This window comes from Podarcis gaigeae (assembly GCF_964106915.1).
Source record: "Podarcis gaigeae genome assembly, chromosome: 3".
NCBI lineage: Eukaryota > Metazoa > Chordata > Lepidosauria > Squamata > Lacertidae > Podarcis > Podarcis gaigeae.
This window is the reverse complement of record NC_139680.1, coordinates 20,169,343-20,187,062: the sequence shown is the minus strand read 5'-3', so window position 1 is coordinate 20,187,062 and position 17,720 is coordinate 20,169,343. Positions and strand designations below refer to the sequence as shown.

The following is a 17,720-nucleotide window of genomic DNA, read 5'->3' as shown; positions in this document are numbered from 1 at the left end:
CACCATTACAGCACCATTCTGGGGCATTGTGGAAAATGTAAATGGCGGCTGTTTATCCCCACCATCAGGGAAGGTACTAGGGACCACTGACAGGGAATCTAGAGGGCACTTAGAGAACCTTCAAATTGGGACCTGGCTCTGGTCAGAAGAACGATATGTTAACAGAAGGCCTCAGAGCAAGGATGACCAAGCAGGCACTCACAAGCAACCACCAATACCCCCTGTCAATATGGCACCTGTAAAAGCTCTCAGTAAATATCCCCTCAAAAATCCATGAAAGACTGTTTGGTCTTCATGCTCCGGTCTGGTTTGAATTGGCTCAGCCTCTCCTGCATTGAATATGCCCTCCCCAGACACATCCACATTTAAATGAATGTCAGGTGTGGACATACGCCCAACATAGGAGCCAATTCCTAGGGGCTGAGGTCTCTTTCTCCCCCCCAAAAAAAATATTTTGATGGGGCTGGGGGAAGGGAGGCCCTATAGTTGATGGGCTTTGCCATTCAAATGGTATGTATGTCTTGTGATCAATTATATGGGATGGGATGTCCCTGCACACAGACACACACCCCAATATTTTATTCAAGTTGGCATCCTTGCCACTCACCATTCCATTCTGAACAGGTGAGAAGTGGAAAGAGCTCTTTGCTGTAGTTGATGTAGGTGCCCTTTCCCCCACCATTCTTGAGGGATATGGCACTTCATAGGGGGTATGCTGTTTGTGGTTCTTCTTCTTTTTCACCTCTTTTAGATGAGCTGGCCATTTTGTGTTAAGCCATGGCTCCATGGCATCCATTTGATGTTACCACACACCCTCCACAACAGCCATTTGGTGACTTATACCCACAGCAACTCTCTCATAATTCCAAATGTGCCAAAAGAGTTGGTGACTTTTGCCTCAGAGTATGCATGACACAACACGTCCCACCGAGGAGAATATGTTGCTTTTTGATAATATATTTAAAGAAGTGTTTCTGATGAAAACGAATGATACAATATGACTCACAGTCACAGGCACCCCACATCTTTTGCATTTCTTAAGGAAGGGGAAACCCTTTCTGTCATATTCGATTCGGTCCTGCCTGTACAAGCTTCTATAAGTTTCATTTCTCCATGACAGCTACGTTTGACAGACAGCAGCTTACTCTGGCAACTTTGTATCACATTTTCCTAACCATGTAAATTCTGTTGACAGCCTCATAAACCTAAATTGTCAGGCATGGTGTCCCAAAGCAATGCTTATTAAAATACACCAATGGAACAGAATAAATATGTTATTTATGTACAGCATACATATGGTGAAACCTGGAACATATATTTTTTTTTAAATGTAATAACTGTGAATGGAAACTTGTAGGGAACGTTTGACAGTGTCAAAAAGTTTTGCTTGAGTGGTAGAAGTTCAGATGCTTATTGCATACTCGTTGGATAATTTTCATTATGTGCAGTGAAATTGTAAACTCGCTATGGAGGTAGCTCCTTGGAGCTTATTTCTGAGTACAAACATGCCTAGGATTCCTGTCAGACTCTACCCTTTCTGCTTGGAATCAGGCATTCAGACAACTCTGATTTAGTAGCCACATTTAACTATCAAATCCAGAAAATTTGTCTTTTTACAATGAACAATATTGTTGCATGCCACCACAATCTCCTAACGGTACAAGTTTCCAGGGTGTTTGCCCAGGGTTTATGTTTCCTTTTGGAAATGAGGCACATTGGAGACTGTGGTGTCTTTATGATATATGGTTTATTTACACATATATGCAACCTTAGCACTTCAAAAGGGCCTTGTTTCTCCCATGGCTGTGTCCTAGGATTCAAACAGAAATTAAGGATTGCTCTCAAACATTTCTACTGGTTCTCTCGCTCTCCAATACAGTGGTACCTCGGGTTACATACGCTTCAGGTTACATACACTTCAGGTTACAGACTCCTCTAACCCAAAAATAGTACCTCAGGTTAAGAACTTTGCTTCAGGATGAGAACAGAAATCGTGCTCCCGTGGCACGGCGGCAGTGGGAGGTCCCATTAGCTAAAGTGGTACTTCAGGTTAAGAACAGTTTCAGGTTAAGAACGGACCTCCGGAACGAATTAAGTACTTAACCCGAAGTACCACTGTATCCTGCTTTGCTTCTAGGTCCCATCATTGCTAGACCTCCGCTCCCAACTATCTTTGCCTGTTGAGGGAGGGCCTGCCACCTATCTGCCCTCTTGCACCAAGCCCCTTAATCTCCCATCACCTTACCAGGAAACTAGCTTAGCTACTTTCTGGAACAAGAAAGCTTGATTAGCTTTTAACACATGCTGGATCCAGGAATTAGAGAGGTTCGGCACACATACACCTGGCCCCAAACTTACAACAATATAAAGAAAAATAGACAAGCCCGATTCAGAGAGTATTAACTGTTCTTAAGTGGTCCTGAAATTAAAAGTGTCAAATGCAATTAATTTTTGCTACGTTGGAAGGCATGTCTCTTATTTGAAAACTCTCACATTGTGCTATGGTCTTTCCGCCAACTTCTGTCCCAGCTTCTGCCAACCTAGCAGTTCGAAAGCATGCCAGTGCAAGCCGATAAATAGGTACCGCTGTGGTGGGAAGGTAAACAGCATTTCCGTGCACTCTGGTTTCTGTCCTGGTGTCCCATTGTGCCAGAAGCAGTTTAGTCATGTTGGCCACAATACCTGGAAAGCTGTCTATGGACAAATGCTGGCTCCCTCAGCCTGAAAGCAAAATGAGCGCCACAACCCCATAGTCACCTTTGGCTGGACTCAACCATCCAGGGGTCCTTTATCTACCTTTACCCAGGACTCTGGGTGTGCCAGAATGTAGGCAGCCCAGGAAAAATTTGACCTGACCCAGATCCAGCCTCCAATCTATTCTGGTTTGGGGTTTATGTATAATTAGGTTTTATTTCAAGTTAAACATGTAAATGAGAAGGGGGAGAAATAAATCCGCCCCTCAATTGCAATGCACAGAGTAGGAGGCTTCAATCCTGCTGGGTGCGGCAGTGGTAGCCCTGCAGGGAATACAATTGCAAAGCAGACCCCTGCAACCAGCAAGATTGAACCCTCCGCTCACCAGCTGGCAAGCAGACTGTGCCATCCTGCTGGGTGCTGCTTTGCAAGCACCTTCAATGTAGGAACATGCTTCCACAACAGCAGCAGCCTGCAGTCAGCAGGATTGACCTCTTTAGTGCAATCCTGTTGGGTGCTGTGTCACAAGCACCTTCCCTGTATTACTGAGCCCTCTGCTCAGCTTCTGGGGTGCCTGCTCTTCCTGATCCTCATTTGCAGTGAATGCTCAGATATTACAATCTAAATTTGCCACTTCTGGTGTTACAGTCTGTGCCTGAGACTTATTCTTATTTTTGTTCACTTAAGCATTGCTGTAGTGCTTTTTGACTTTACAGTCCTCTGAGTGGCTCACAGCTATAAAATTCATTTCAAAAACCTGATGGATATACATTGCTATATACACTTTTATTGGCATATTAGTGCCTGTTTTCACATTGTATTATTCGCTAACCTCTGTAGAGAATTTAGTGACATCTGAAATTAGGTTTATGTTCTTTGGTTACTGGCTTGGATTACAAGATTATAGAAGATATAAACCTACCAAAATTATTTTTGACAGGTATGGTTGCGATGGATAGACTCTACCCAAATTCCTGGTTGGCTCGTGTATATAAATGGCTAAATAGCTGAGGGGTTTCCAAGGAGCTTTTCCAAGGCTATTCTAGAGCTAACTGATAAAAAGTAGGTTCTTTGAAATTAAATTTGAAGAAAAAATCATGCTTGGTTTTGCAGTGGCTATATCAGATAGTTGTCTTATTTGTTCTTTATTTTATTTTATATGCATATCGCTTTTTCCAATGATATGCTGTAAGATTAACGCAAGAGAGTTTTAGCCATTTGTTGTATTGTTGTTTTTCATTCTATTGAAAATTGCAAAACATAATGTCAAAATCTCTTGATAGTTTCATAGGCTGTTGCCGTATAGATCTATTTTTTACTTGATCTAAGGTTTTTTTGTTTGCTTATAGAAAGATGGGGCTTAATTCCCTCCCACTGCAATACAGTATATAGCACAACTTAAATTAGTATGGGTGTACACTTTACGAAGCAAAGTCTTGCCAATCTGTTGAGACATTTGCTCCCTTAAAACATGACTCCAGTTGGGTGTTTCAACCATAGACAATATTTTGTACAGAGGGATGCAGTAGACAATAGGAAACAAAGTCTGAAGACCAGACTAGACGACACATGAAATGGGTGGCTGCATCTCACAAATCTGAGTTGTGTGTGTTTGCATTTTAATAGCTAAATTTTATTATGTGTTTTATATGTGTTCGAAGCCAAATGGGTGTGGTATAAATAATAATAATATCATCCGCTCTGGCCCTAAATTCTCCTCCTTTCCCCCTTTGGAGCTAATCTGTCATGACTGGTTCTCAGTGCTATTTTTCTAGAAAAAGAGGTGCCGGAACCCACCACGAACACCTCCCTCGTTCTGGCAAGTTCCCCCTGAAAAAAAGCCCTGCTCATACTTATATCCAATGAAGTCTTCCCAATTATGCAAGGACTACTGCTCACACAATGGAACTCCCTCTCCTCCCAATTTTTTTTCTGAGGGCGTCCCCTAACCCTTCAGAGTAGATTTGCGAGGCACGGGGAGGAAGGGATGTCTCATTACACAAGCGAGAGTCATTGCGCAAACAGGACCGCATCAGTGGATACAGCCTCTACATGGCTTACTTTATATTATACTGTGGTACCTCGGGTTAAGAACTTAATTCATTCCGGAGGTCCGTTCTTAACCTGAAACTGTTCTTAACCTGAGGTACCACTTTAGCTAATGGGGCCTCCCACTGCTGCTGCACCGCCGCCGCTGTGCGATTTCTGTTCTCATCCTGAAGCAAAGTTCTTAACCTGAGGTACTATCTCTGGCTTAGCGGAGTCTGTAACCTGAAGTGTCTGTAACCTGAAGCGTCTGTAACCTGAAGCGTCTGTAACCTGAGGTACCACTGTACTATGAAATGCTTTGCGTATAATCAGCACACTACATAACCATTACTGGATGGATTGTTTTTGATGACTTACAGCTAAAATATGCGCAGGAAAATCTGTGGCAGAGATACCACCTCTCCTGTACTGTGCTAATGTTGTTTGACCATAGGAGCCAACTCCTACCTGAAGTTGATGGGCATGCCATTCACATGGTGTGCATGTGCTGCATCTTGTGATCGATTATACAGGGTGGGTCTTGCCTGGGCCCCCCATATATTTTATTCAGTTGGCATCCTTTTGTCTGACTCTGAAATTAGCTGCAAAACTTTACGAAGTTATGGGAAACTGCATTTGTCCTGCAGTGCACAGTTAGGTGGCACTTATACTTAGACCTTGGCTAAAAATAGATCAGCCCACTGAATAAAGTTGATCTGGCCTATATTTGGAAACTAGATAAGGCTCAGTGAACCAAGGGCATAATGTGGGGAGGGCCATGGGGGCCATAACCCCTGGCGCACGGTTTTGAGGGTGTGTGAGCCAGGTGCACCCATGCAGGTATCCCTGCCCTGCTTGCTGCCAAGGGTTTCTGGGCCTCAGAGCCTTGCCAATGTGCCTCCTGCCCCCTCGCTGAATGGCCACCTGGCTAGTGTTGGGGGGATGTGCCCGCCAAGGGCTATGTCGGCTGGCTGGGCTCCCCCCTGCATGGGCGGGTGGCGCAGTACAACCCTGTGAACCCTCCATGCCCTGTGCCTGCCCAGTGGTGGTGGTGACGGTTCAGCTGCTGTAATGGGTTTTGTTCACCCTCTGTGCCCAATCCCTGAACCTACCTAGTGTGCATGTAGACAAACGCCCCGGGTGCCAATAAAGGATGCTATGCCACTGCAGCAAGCATAAGCCTGAGGGGCACGTGTTAGCGGCCTGTTTCTTCAGCCTTGGAATTTTCCAGGATGCATTTAACAAAACTGTATATCTCAGCAGTTGTTTCCCTGTCCGTAAAATGAGAATGAGAATGATGCAGGGTTGTTGTGAAGGTGAACACAAGACCATAAAGATATGTGTAAAACTGAAAGTAATAGTGCTACAAATAACAGCAGGAGTGATAAATAATAGCCAACGCTTGTAGCATTCGACAAACAAACGCTCCTAACAAGATGTGTGTGAGAGGAATCCCAAATGCGCTCACCAGCCCAATGTGACCTCTTTGCATTTCTTACTTGGAAAACAGATCAGCCTGACTACGAGGGCTAAGGACCCCTTTAGTAATTCTGCAGTTGCCATTAAATGCCACCACATGCTGCAGTGTACGAAACGCATTGTAGGTCACCTTATGTTCTGCCTAGCTGTGTGTGCCTGTATGGATGGAGATATTATACCAGTATGTATTTATTATATGGCATTAGTGCATCTTAACGAGCATTGCTGTGGGATGCCTGCCAATTTATGTTTATGAGCCTGTCAACCTAATTTACATGCCTTTGAAAATATACAACATTGCCAGTGCAGGGTCTGCTTGTCGGATGATCTTGTCAGGCAGAAATGAAACACTCATCCAGCTGAGGAGAAAAGCATATTCATTACTGCTGGCTCCACTGAATTCTTGGTGACACAGTGAAATACATTTAATGCCATTTTGCATGTTTCATTCAGAGAGAGAGAAAGAGAGAGAGAGAGAGAGAGAGAGAGAGAGAGAGAGAGAGAGAGAGAGAGAGATTGACTGACTTCTGGCTGTCTTATATAAAATATACTTTGCACTTAATCTCCCATCTTGCTTCCAAAACAAAATATGAGGCCAGTAGCCAATCCTCAGTAACATTTGTATATTAGCAGGCGGCAGGGGAGGGGTGATCTTTGTCTGAAAAATTGAAGATGCTGTTTTTAAAAATTCAGAATAATGTGTTGGAGCTGAAGTGAAAAAGAAGCAGATCTGTCTAAGACGGAAGAGACCCGCGACATAGGCTGGTAGGAGTTCACTCCAAGCTCTTGACTGGGTAATTAGTGCAGTGGACTGACAAGCTCTATGCTTTCCTGCCAATTATACCTCTTGCACCGTGACTTTTAGAATAATTTGGAGCAAGGATTTTTAGAATGTCATCCTATCATTTCTCATTTAATTCTGCATTTGCCTACATTGCTCTGTGAAATCTCCCCTTGAATTCAGCCGGTGTTTCAGGCCAAGGAGCCCTGATGCATCAGTATAAAGTTCCTATTATCCAGGGGCATTAAAATAAACCCTCCCCTACTAGGTGTTGTTACCCACACAAAAACAGAAACAACATCCGTACATCAGAATGGGCAAGTGGGACAGAAAAATCCAGTCCAGACTTTCTTGACGAGGTGCTCTTGGTTCTGAGTCGACTTCTTCATGATCAGGAAAGTGCATACTAATGGTATCAAACAATTGCTTCATGTCAGAGTTAGGTGAGCAGGATGAAACTTAATTTGAACAGGACAAATGTGCTGTTGGTCAGGAAGGCTGCCATCCTATTCTGTAAACTTCCTCTAGGACAAAAAGCTTTTGCAAGAGTTTTGACAAGCATTTGGTCAAGGAAGCATTCAGGTTCATTATCGTTTCAGTTACACCAGTTGCTGGTCCACTTTTAGGCACAATTTGTAATGTTAGCTACGTGTATCACCTAAACTCCTACACGGCGATAAACCATGATTCCTAAAATCCACATCTGAGAAAGCATTTCTGTGTATTTCTTTAGGTGCCAAATACTGTTCTATTCCAGGACCAAACAGTCTTGTTACACGTCTGAGGACAGAACTAGGCCTGCTGTGTGTCTCGTCCTTCTGTCACAAAAATGTGTGCAATAGAAATTAACTGTTTAGCATTTGTATTAGTACAAAGAATGTTAAGGTCATCTTTTGAAAACTTACTTTTCTTGAGTGTGAAATTCAAAAAAAGGAGGGAATAATGGGATGTACAACAATGCAGAACACCAGTCAGCTGCTTGCATTGCTTCACTTCACAATTGTTCCCTTGCACACTAGAACAGAAGATTCTTGTCAGTCTGGAATGCTTTTTGAAAATGACAGAAAGAGGGGAAATGTTTTGTAATGTCTTCTGAGTGGCTTAATGTAAGGGCTGCTTTATTGTTTTGAAACAATAGATGAATAAATTCTCTTAAAAGTCTGAAAGCTTGCAATCAATTGCACTTCTGCTTGTTTTCTTCATACCTAATTTTCACAGAAATGAATTGCAGAGAAAGGTATAAGGTCCAGGGCAGGATAGAGACTCCGAATTTGGCAGAAAGCAAACCACTCCCCACGTAAATGACACTTGCAGTAAATGAGATTGGTGGTGCATTGTGGTGTCCTAAGTCTGAAAGTAACACTAGTTTGAAAGACTTGTAGCTCAGTCATAAAGTCATGGTATATTCTAAGCACTTTCCTTTTCTCCCAAGCATTTAATTTTTAATTTTCTTCTTTCTGCTGTGCTGTAGTTAGCTGCTGGCTGGTACTTTAGTGTTGATCATGCTGACATTTTAGGGAGGCCGTTGATGTCTTTTAATTGTTGCAGATTTTTGTATAATCATTTTCAGTCTTCCCTTATTATACTTAATTTTTAATAATAATAATAATAATAATAATAATAATAATAATAACAATGATAATAATAATTTATTTATACCCCGTCCATCATCATCATCATCATCATCATCATCATCATCATCATCATAACAACAACAACAACAACAACAACAATGTAATAAAACATCAAACATTAAAAACTTCCCTAAACAGGGCTGCCTTCAGATGTCTTCTAAAAGTCAGATAGTTGTTTATTTCCTTGACATCTGATGGGAGGGCGTTCCACAGGGCAGGCGCCACTACCGAAAAGGCCCTCTGTCTGGTTCCCTGTAACCTCACTTCTCACAGTGAGGGAGCTGCCAGAAGGCCCTCGGAGCTGGACCTCAGTGTCCAGGCTGAACTGTGGGGGTGGAGACGCTCCTTCAGGTATACTGGGCAGAGGCCGTTTAGGGCTTTAAAGGTCAGCACCAGCACCAACATAATGCCATTATGTTGCTGTGGGAAGGTAAACGGCATTTCTGTGCACTCTGGCACTCGTCACACCAGAAGCGGTTTAGCCACATGGCCCAAAAAGTTATCTGTGAACAAACGTCGGCTCCCTCATCCTGAAAACTGAGATGAGTGCCACACTCCATAGTCACCTTTGACTGGACTTAACCATCCAGGTTACCCTTGACCTTTACCAACTTAACTGTCATTTAATTTCATAATGCCATTGCATTTGTTGATGTTGAGTCATCTTGAAACTTCTTGTGCTACAGTGGCATCTCAGAAGTTGAGCGGGATCTGGTCTGGAAGTCCGTACGACTTCCAAAATGTTCAGAAACCAAGGCATGGCTTCTGATTGGCTGCTGGAAGCTCCTGCAGTCAATTGAAAGCCACGGAAGCCATGTCAGACATTTGGGTTCCAAAGAACATTCGCAAACTGGAGCACTCACTTCTGGGTTTGTGGCATTCAGGAGCGAAAACATTCGACTAGCAAGGTGTTTGCGAACCAAGGTAGGACTGTATAAGACAATGAGTAAATAAAGCTAAAAGGTGACATCCAATGATTTCTGTTTGCTTGTTTAATGGAAATCTGTTTCTGCAATGAGAAGATTTCTCTTCAACCCCACAATAGATTTTGGGAGTGTGCAGAAGGTTGCAAGAGGGAGAAGGGGAAGCTCTATTGTATGAGCAGACACTTTCTCCTGCTACATTGGATCTCACCCAATAACAACAGTTATTAATTAGTTGCCTTCCTACCGCTAAACTCCACAGAAAAGTTGATTTGCCTAAAGCGTGTAAGGCTCTCCCAGAAATATTTCACTCTAATAGGAACATAACATAAATTACCCTCGCTTTATCCATCACCATTTCCTATGTATAATATACCATTACATTCTGTCCATTCATACTGATCTGCAATAGATCTGCATAGTGTCAGCTTAATGCCAAATGACAGGTGTCGAAAATGTAATAAAAGCTGAGACACGTTAATCCATTTTGTTTGAAACTGTGGAAAGGTAATCAGATTCTGAATGGCTGCCTAAGCTTAAAAATACAGTTGCTAAGATGTTTCTTCCAGAAACAATCATATCTAAGATTCTGATTAGAAAAAGAGTAACTCCTGCGTAAAACTGCCTTAAATTATAACAATTTTGTGGTAAAGATGCTGAGGACACACTGTGAAATACTAAACAAATCATGAAGCCGTATGATGAGCACCCTGGAGTTATTCTGTAGCACATTAAAGAGCGAAAGCTGTTCTTCTGTGCCCATTGCTAATGTTCTCTCCTGCCACTGTCCTGCTCAAAATGGATTTGAGCTGGGAAGGTGGTACAGCTAGCTTGGATAGGGAAGGGGCAGAGTCCCAAGGATGAGATGGAAACCCTGGGGTGGGGCTGCATCTGTCTCTCAGGGCTGCGGTTCCCCATCTTTGCTTTAGCCCATGAGTTCTCAGGTCTCACATGGGTCTAAAGACACCAGTCTTTCTGCCACCCCACCAAGTTCACTTGCCTTCCAGGTAAGTCAAAAGATCTCAAGCTGAGGATTGTTACAGGCTCAAGAAGTCAAGAAGACCATCGCTGCAACCACCTCACTTCCAGCATAGGACCTATTCCGTCTCACTCTTTTGTAATTCCATGTCTGTTGGTGTTTCACACAAAAACAAATACCAAAACAGGCAGGTCAGAGTGCATGGAAACGCTGTTTACCTTCCCACCACAGTGGTACCTATTTATCTACTTGAACAGATGTGCTTTCAAAGTGCTAGGTTGGCAGTAGCTGGGACAGAGCAATGGGAACTCACTCCGTTACAGGGATTCGAACTGCCGATCTTCCAATCAGCAAGTCCAAGAGGCTCAGTGGTTTAGATGACAGCACCACCCGCGTCCCACAAATAGACCCAAATTAGCTCAGTATTCAGGCCTTGGCCAAATGTAGTACACACCCCTTATGTATATCAGGTTGTCAAGAAGACAGATGAATCCGCCATAAGACTAATTTTTACTTGGAGTCATCCTTGTGAGACAGGGCATCAGAACTCTTTGAATGTGGACTTCTTACAGATACCTAACACCCCATTTGGTACTATCCCTACCTGTTACCTAGTTATGCATTATGCATCGGCTCTTAACCCATAAGATCCAATTCATAATGGGCGCTAATGGGCCAGTCCTTATTTGGACTTGATCCTCCAGTCTTCTGGTCACTCATTTATGAGATGTCAGGGGGAAATAGTATTGTATTACTCCTGTTTCACTTCTCTATGCCCCGATTCCCAGATCTTTTAGTCCTCCCCCCACAAAACATGGTTGATTGGTGCCTTTAGTTTGTTAAGAAAAACAATCAAGGCCCTCTAGTTCAGAGGTCAGCAAACCTTTTTCAGCTGTGGGCCAGTCCACTGTCCCTCAGACCATGTGGGGGCCTGGGCTATATTTTGAAAAAATAATAATAATGAATGAATTCCTATGCCCCACAAATAACCCAGAGATGCATTTTAAATAAAAGCACATATTCCACTCATGTAAAAACACCAGGCAGGCCCCACAAATAACCCACAGATGCATTTTAAATAAAAGGACACCTTCTACTCATGTAAAAACACCCTGATTCCCATATGGTCTGCAGGCTAGATTGAGAAGGCGATTTGGCCGCATCCGGCCCCTGGGCCTTAGTTTACCTACCCCTGCTCTAGTTGGTGATTGATTGATTGATTGATTGATTGATTGATTGATTGACTGACTCCCATTATCCCTGACCACTGGTCATCCTGGCTGGTGCTAATGGTAGTTGGAGGACCACAGGACCATATTGGATCAGATGGGTCAACAATTAACCATGACATATAAGGCAGCTTCAGAAGTGCCAAATTATATATGCAAGCTCATGAGTCAGAATTATTCCATATTTGAGAGTAGGTTTGATTCCAATAAAACTAATGGAAATAGCTTCTCTGTTTTCCCTTACTGGGCCTACCATTTGAAGACCTGTGTAAATAATGATTCTTTATTCAGCTATAGTCATGACCTTACTAGGTGTTTTCGAATGAGATGAAATGTATTACACAAAAACGAACACTTGGTAACAATCAAGTGTACCTTTACCGTACCTACTTTATATGTAATTTCTTGTTTTTATTCCCCCTTCTTTAGCATCCTGTCAAAACAAACTTTATATTCTTCATAATTAACCAGTGTTTCTGCAAATACCACAAACAGGATTTTTATTTTTTTAAAAAAAACAAAACACAAAAGAACTTTCTATAGATTTGCCCGCTGATGCTGGTGGCATTTCCACATGAGCAGAATTTTCATTTATTTCTGAGACAGTTTACATAAGGGTTTTCTTTCTTTCCCCCCCAAAATCGCAAATAAAGGTTACAAAGGCATAAATGCTGGAAAATCTCCACTGGAATGGCGCTGCTTAGGGGAACTTTAAATAGAAACAAAAAAGTCACTTTTATGTGTGGCGCACCTCCCTCCTGCTCAGCGTAACTCCTGCGAATGTTTGGCTTTATTGTTGAGAGGTTGGTGCAGTCTATCATTTCTCGATAATAACCTTAAACAAATGCCATGTGCAAAGGTCTACAGTTATGTTGGGCTCAACACATCATTTGTGCCTGACATGATAGCTTCACTGTTGCCTGGGAGGAATTAAAAATTCCTTAATTAAACAAGACTCAAAGGTGCTATCAAAAGGCAAAACAAAATAAAACACAGAATACCGCCCCTTAATAACACTGTGTTCTGAGTTGTTACTTGTTTGCCTCTGCAAACTCTTGATCATGCATAGTATGTTCAATATTGAGGCAATGTTATTACTTGCCTGCCTCGTGTGTGAGGGGGGGGGAGGGAGGGAAGGAGAGGGAGAGGGAGAGAGAGAGAAGGGAAAGGGGCTGTTTCTCCTTCAGTTTGAGTGATGAGACATGTGGCACTCAAACAGAGGGCTGACTGCAAGTTAGGAAAGTGGAGATAAGCAACCTCAGGCTCGGGAGCCAAATGCGATGCTCCAGTCCTTTCTCTCTTGCCCTTAGAACTCTCCCCAAACCACACAACTGAGCACATGCATTGCATATAATAAGTTCTCACCGTAGTTGCAGGCTTCTCCAAGGATATTCTCTTATCTGAATCCCTACCAAGTAAAAAACACCAATAGGTCACCAAACCAAGTAACAGAAATAGACTGGGAAAAGCTTCATCTAGGCTTTCAATGTACTACAAATGGCTGCACAGACATCTTTGGGCGAGTGAGTTTATCCAGAAGCAAATACTCATATATTAGCTCACAGCTACAAATTGTTCTGCGCCTACTGTGTCCAGAAAATGCAAGTCCCAGACAGGGCTTCTTTGCTCCTGCTGCTGGTCTGGTTTCAGCTGGGGCAAAGCATTCATGAACCTCTGGTGGTAATCACCATGAAATTGTTTCAGTGAAGTCAGTGGGCTTATCCATAGGTTCACAATCTGTTCCTTGCCCCATAAGTCACAGGATTGAAGCCAAACAAATTAATAAAGCTATCTTCCTTCATGCGGACAAAAATTAATTGTATTCATTTTGAAAACATGTAAAATGTGCCAACTTTCACAGGTACAAGATAAGAAAGTGATGAATGGGTCATAATGGAGTTAATATTCATAGACTATATATCTCTTGCATGCATTTTATTAACTACAATATTGTATGTAATTATGATCGCTGACCTACTAAAGCAATTGCCTTGGACATCTTGTAATAAAGAATAAGGCACAACCCCTGCGTTCTTTCCATTCCTATCCAGAGCAAGAGAAATTATTTCATTTCTTGGGAAATGAAACCAAGACTTGCAAAGTGGATAGCAAAATCTGTAGAACATTGGCCTTGGTCAGAAGCAAGGAAAATGAACTCCCTGAAACATGTCTTAATCCACTGAAAATAACCGTGCAGATAATTGCTACAGCAAAGCTGAAATTATTCATTAAAAAGACTTTAGAAGACTTTAAATGACTTTTCTCATAAGCAAACATTATAGCATAGCAGTGATTCTTGCTCCCTGCACTGATACTTCCACAAGTAAAATCTCTAGAGTAGATTTTTTAAAAGAAGAAGGAAGACAGTAGCAATGTATAAAATTGGCTTGGCTTCTGCTCTTGAGAAAAACAACTCCAATGAACCACAGACAGAATCACAGCCCATGCATTGGGTGCGTGGGTGAGGGAGAAATTTGATTCCAAGGTGAACCTACCTAATTTGCGCTTACTGAAACAGTATGTGAACCAAAACAGGGCCAATCATTGGAATTTGTAATTATCTGAATTTTGCATAGCAGTTCTCCAGCCAAGCAACATGTCCAGAAGTGTGTGTACTAGGGTGCAAATGTGCATAAAATGTATGTACTGTATTAGTGAAAATAACATGTTGTTGTTGTTGTTTAGTCGTGTCCGACTCTTCGTGACCCCATGGACCAGAGCACGCCAGGCACTTCTGTCTTCCACTGCCTCCCGCAGTTTAGTCAAACTCATGCTGGTAGCTTCGAGAACACTATCCAACCATCCCATCCTCTGTCGCCCCTTCTTGTGCCCTCCATCTTTCCCAACATCAGGGTCTTTTCCAGGGAGTCTTCTCTTCTCATGAGGTGGCCAAAGTATTGGAGTCTCAGCTTCACAATCTGTCCTTCCAGTGAGCACTCAGGGCTGATTTCCTTAAGAATGGATAGGTTTGATCTTCTTGCAGTCCATGGGACTCTCAAGAGTCTCCTCCAACACCATAATTCAAAAGCATCAATTCTTCGGCGATCAGCCTTCTTTATGGTCCAGCTCTCACTTCCATACATCACTACTGGGAAAACCATAGCTATGGTTTTCCCAGAAAATAACATATAAAGATGCATTATACTGAGGGAAACAGCTTTGCAAGAATGTGTACAAAAATGTACATATTAGAATAAATCTGCGCTAAAATGCTGGTGAATTTTCATGTGGACTTTGTTTTCAACAACAAAAAGTACATAAATTTAGAAATTTGGAGGCCTGAACTTAGGACTGAAAAAAGCAAGAAATGGAGAGAAACTGAAATTGACGGATTTGCCCATTATTACATGGGTGACTTGTTCCAAGGGAGCTTTGGGCTTCTGCTTTTGAAGCACTTACATGGCAAAAGAGTTGAGTCTCAAAAGCACCTGTCCGATAAGACTTGATGCTATGGCAGAGGGGGAAAGATGAAAACCAAAGCCGTTGTGCTCCTTTGTTCATCCACATCCAGGACACTAATCACAGTTCATGGAACTGCATAGCCAACACTCAGGGAAACTCCCAGACCTTGAGCACAATGATTCGGAGTTGGTCCGTCAAATCTTAAATAAGCATCTGGACCTGACTGGGCTTAAGCACCAGTTTTATCAGCGGTGCCAACCTATTTGGACCTGGGGGTATATTTGGAAATCTAAAAATCTGTTGCAGGCAGCACAAAAGTAGCCATTTCACAGAAGAAAAGCAGGTGATAGTCAGAACCACCTACATGCACAGAACTCAGAGAAAACACACAGAGAAAGAAAAGAAGCAACATTCTCAAACTGATTCCCCAAAAGTAGAAACGAACACACTCCTCTTCAAAATAATGGGTTTGTGGTGGACAGTGGACCTTGGTGAGGCTGCTATGGTGTACAGGGTGTTACACTGGGGCCCCAACATCCTGCCATCGCTGTCAGCCCTCTCCTCAGTGTGTGTGGCTGAAGGCATTGCTTCAGAGAAAGCCCTTGCTTCCTTCTGTTGAGAAAGGGTGCCTTCACACAGTGCTTAGCTACTTATGCTGGTGGGGTGAAGGCATGGCTTGAGTAAGCCTGTTATCAGTTGTATTGGCTGGTGCTAGCATATGAAGTGTGCAGAGTACGTCACCAGTCATTGTGAGGAGAGGCAGCTTACCTAAGGCTGAGGTGAGATTTGGTTGGCTGGTTCAAAATCAAGGCTCTTAGCCCTAACATTGCACTTGCTCTTGGTACCATTTGTCCATTTGGGCTCAGTATTTCTCATTCTTATTCAGCGGGATGGATCCGCACAGCTAATAAAACTCATTCTGTTCTACAGGTGAGTTAGCCTTGCTGGAAGATAACCGGGGAACTGAATGACCAGCGGGGATTAAGCTTGATCCGAAGGCAAAACAACTCAAACTATGGTTGAAACAGCAGCATTAATTGCACATCATTATCCAGGATAATCAAGCTGCAGGAATAAGAAATTAGGCATTCTATCATCATATACTGAATTCAAACACAATATAATTACTCAACTCCAAATTATGTACTCCACCAATTAATTACTTTTTTAAACTTTGGCTTCCAGCACTGTTTTACACATATTGCATTACAGAATAAATTAATCACACCTGTAAGTACTTCCGAATATATATATCAGTTATATATAAATTGCCCCTTAAACTGGATTCTCACAAAGGATTAATATATTTTAGAAAGCTCAGTATGTGGAGGGCAATAAGCATGACTGAGATGGAGAATCCAAGGAATGGTGTTTCTGGTTATGCTGTCTACAGGAGAAAGCTGTCTTCTGCTATGTCCCACTCACATCTTTCTCCTTTCTCGTAAGTCAAAGAAACCAAGGCTGTTTCAGGGCCATACCTCTGTCTGAATCCAGAAAGAAATGGGTCTAGATAATCTGCATCAACTCTTCTTTCAAAGCCATTCCTGTTGGTGGACATCACTACATCTCCTCGCACAGTGGTCATCAGATGCCTACCAGGAGTATTGTTACTCCTAAGTAAACATAAAGGCCATGGGTTGAGGACAAGTCATCTTTTGGCAAGGAAAGGGAGCCTTCAGATCATACTCCAAATTCAGCCTACAGAGGCTTCCCAGCTCCTTGGTCCTCCTCCACTCCTCCTTGACTTCCATGCTTGGTACAGAAGGCTGGGGAAAGGAAGGAACAACAGATGCTGAGCCTAATGATAATATGGGGGTCAGAGATGGGAACAGACTGCACAACCCTTCTCCTGCCCCACATCTGCTAATTGAACATCTGAAAGAAGGAACTGATGTTCATCAGATTCTATGTTAAGCCAAACAAGTGACTGAAACAAACAGAGCATATGGCAGCACAAACATTTTCAAAATGATTCCTTCAGAACAAACATTCAAGTTGCATGAGCACTTCTGGCTCGAATCATGTTGCACAGTCTTATGAATAGTAATGGCATGCAGACCTAAGCAGAGGAATTTGATTTTAATTGAGCTATCCTTTAAAGACTCCCCCCCTCCCCTCTGCTGTGTCAAGGTCATATTCTCACAGATAATAAGTTTATCATATGAGAAGAGCAGCAATAATGGGCACGAGAGACACATTGAAGACATGTGGCATTGCTAACATGAAAGAAAAGAGAGAAAATGTACTAAAAGCAATAATTGAAGTATACACAGAAGTCAGTCCCACTGATAATTAGCTTAAATTATTAAAGTGCATAAGAGGTTATTAACTAGGAAAGTGCATGAATTATAATTTTTGCTGATCATGACTTCTCCAACTCTCCCAAACTTCTTTTCTTTTTAACTTAAACAAAAAGGAAATATAATTCAGATAGAAAAGGGAGGCCTTTGAAATATTCCAATTGCGAGAAAGAATGAACAGATAATGCTTGCCTTTATTCTAGTCTGGACTGTAGAGCTGTTTGTTTTAATAAACCAATCTAACCTTGGCAATTGCCGAAGAGCTCCTGAG

General features: G+C 42.4%; 1 long non-coding RNA gene across 3 annotated transcripts in view; it reads left to right on the top strand.

Moving 5' to 3' along the window:
• The window catches only part of LOC310840731, a 39,601-nt gene extending 23,313 nt beyond the window's left edge, over positions 1–16,288 (top strand). For all 3 annotated transcript variants that reach the window (XR_014562056.1, XR_014562057.1, XR_014562058.1), the window contains exon 3: positions 16,080–16,288. This is a non-coding gene — a long non-coding RNA (uncharacterized lncRNA). The remainder of the gene's footprint in view (positions 1–16,079) is intronic.
• Positions 16,289–17,720: the final 1,432 nt, after the last annotated feature.